Below are 2,576 nucleotides of genomic sequence, written 5' to 3'. Positions count from 1 at the left end.
CCAGCTAATTTTTTGTATTTTTAGTAGAGATGGGGTTTCTCCATGCTGGTCAGGCTGGTGTCAAACTTCCGACCTCAGTTGATCCACCTACCTCGGCCTCCCAAAGTGCTGGGATTATAGACATGAGTCACTGTGCCCAGATAACATTTATTATAATTTAAACAATTAAAAATGTATATCTAACAGGGGGTGGTGATGTGCACCTATAGTCCCAGCTACTCAGGAAGCTGAGGTGGGAGGATTGCTCGACCTGGGAGGTTAAGACATCAGTGAGCTGTGATTGTACCACTGCCTTCCAGCCTGGGCGACAGAGTGAGAACCTGTCTCAAAATAAATCAATAGGCCAAGTGCAATGGCTCACACCTATAATCCTAGCACTTTGGGGAGGCCAAGGCCGGCAGATTGCTTGAGCCCAGGAGTTTTAGACCAGCATGGGCAACATGGCAAACAAAACCTTGTCTCTACAAAACAAGACAAAAATTAGCTGGGCATGGTGGCACACACCTGTGGTCTTAGCTACTCAGGAGGCTGAGGTGGGAGGATCACCTGAGCCTGGGAGATCAAAGCTGCAGTGAGCCATGATTACACAACTACACTCTAGCCTGGGTGACAAAGTGAGACCCTGTCTCTCAGTAAATAAATAAATATTTAACAATATAAAAGTAGCCAGAGGTGGCATCATGTGCCTGTAGTCGCAGCTACTCAGGAGGCTGAGATGGGAAGATTGCTTGAGCCCAGGATTTGAGGTTAGCCTGAGCAACATAGTGAGATCCCATCTCTTAAAAAAAAAAAAAAAAGTATACTTGTAAGTGAAAATGTTAAAAAAAAAGAATAGTCATAATAGAATTATAAACTTTTTTTTTAAGATGGAATTTTGCTCTGTCACCCAGGCTGGAGTGCAGTGCCGTGATCCAGGCTCACTGTAACCTTTGCCTCCCAGGTTCAAGCAATTCTTGTGCCTCAGCCCCCCAAGCAGTCGGGACTACAGGCACGCACCACAACACCTAGCTGCTTTGTATTTTTAGTAGAGATGGGGTTTCACCACGTCAGCCAGGCTGACCTCAGGCATTCTGCCTGCCTCAGCCTCCCAAAGTGCTGGGATTACAGGCATGAGCCACTGCACCCAGCCAGAATTATAAGCATTTTGTTACTATATCCTTAATATTGGGATCTTTATTTTTCCAATGAACATTTGAAAATTCCTTGACAACTTCCTAGGTTTTCATTAGAGGTTTTTTTACTGAGCACTTTCCATGGGCTAGGCACCCTGAGAACATGATCTCTAAGACACAGTCTCTTAAACCATAGCTTTTCTTCTTCTTGACTGTGTTATTCAACTTGAATTCAAAAGATAAAATTCAGACCATCAATACTGTGTCTGCCGATCGCTCAGAGCCTTGCACTTGCCGCTTGGCAGCCGGTCCACTTTGCCTCCAGCCCTCCAATATTGGATGATATTGCCACTGTGGCACAAGGCCTGCTTTGTGGGTGACGATGCCCCCTGGGCTGCATTCCCCTCCATCGTGGGATGCCCCCGACACTAGGGCGTGATGGTAGGCATGGGCCAGAAGGGCTCCTATGTGGGCAGTGAGGCCCAGAGCAAGAGAGGCCTCCTGACCCTGAAATACCCCATCTCCATGTCGCCTCAGTAGGTGACAATATGGAGAAGATCTCGCACCACACCTTCTACAATGAGCTGCGTGTGGCTTTCGAGGAGCACCCCATGCTGCTGACCAAAGGCCCCCTGAGCCCCATGGCCAACATGAGATTATGTTTGAGATCTTCAACACCCCAGCCATGTATGTGGCCATCCTGGCCATGCTGTTCTTGTACGCCTCCGGCTGTACCACTAGCATCGTGATGGACTCCAGTGGCAGGTCACCCACATGGTACCCATCTATGCGGACACACCCTCCCCAATGCCATCCTGTGTCTGGACCTGGCTGACCGGGACCTGACCGACCACCTCATGAAGATCCTCACAGAGAACAGCCACAGCTTCACCACCACAGCAGAGTGGGAGATCCTGTGTGACATCAAGGAGAAGCTGTGCTAAGTTGCTCTGGACTTCGAGCAGGAGATGGGCACCTCGGCCTCTAGCTCCTCCCTGGAGAAGAGCTATGAGCTGCCTGATGGGCAGGTCATCACTAACAGCAACGAGTGGTTCCACTGCCCGAGGCGCTCTTCCAGCCTTCTTTCCTGGGCATGGAATCCTGTGGCATCCACGAAACTACCTTCAACTCCATCATGAAGTGTGACACAGTGCTGTCTGGCAGCACTACCGTGTACCCTGGCATCACCTGGCAGGATGCAGAAGGGGATCACTGCCCTGGCACCCAGCATGAGGATCAAGGTTGTTGCTCCTGAGAATCAAGGTCATTGCTCTGGCTTCACTCTCCACCTTCTAGCAGATGTGGATGAGCAAGCAGGAATAGGATGACTCCAGTCCCTCCATTGTCCACCAAAAATGCTCCTTAATGGACTGTCACTTAGTTGCGTTACACCCTTTCTTGACAAAAACCTAATTTGCAGAGAACAAGATGAGATTGGCATGGCTTTGTTTTTTTTTTTTTTTT

The 2,576-nt window shown here is 49.0% G+C and overlaps 1 pseudogene; it reads left to right on the top strand.

The window, feature by feature from the left end:
• The first annotated feature begins 1,145 nt into the window (after window positions 1–1,145).
• LOC108318152 lies at window positions 1,146–2,559 on the top strand (annotated as a pseudogene).
• Window positions 2,560–2,576: the final 17 nt, after the last annotated feature.

The sequence above is a fragment of the Cebus imitator genome, unplaced genomic scaffold (genome assembly GCF_001604975.1).
Source record: "Cebus imitator isolate Cc_AM_T3 unplaced genomic scaffold, Cebus_imitator-1.0 Scaffold215, whole genome shotgun sequence".
In the NCBI taxonomy this organism is placed as follows: Eukaryota; Metazoa; Chordata; class Mammalia; order Primates; family Cebidae; genus Cebus; species Cebus imitator.
The sequence above is the reverse complement of the archived record's forward strand: the minus strand, read 5'-3'. Positions and strand labels throughout refer to the sequence as shown.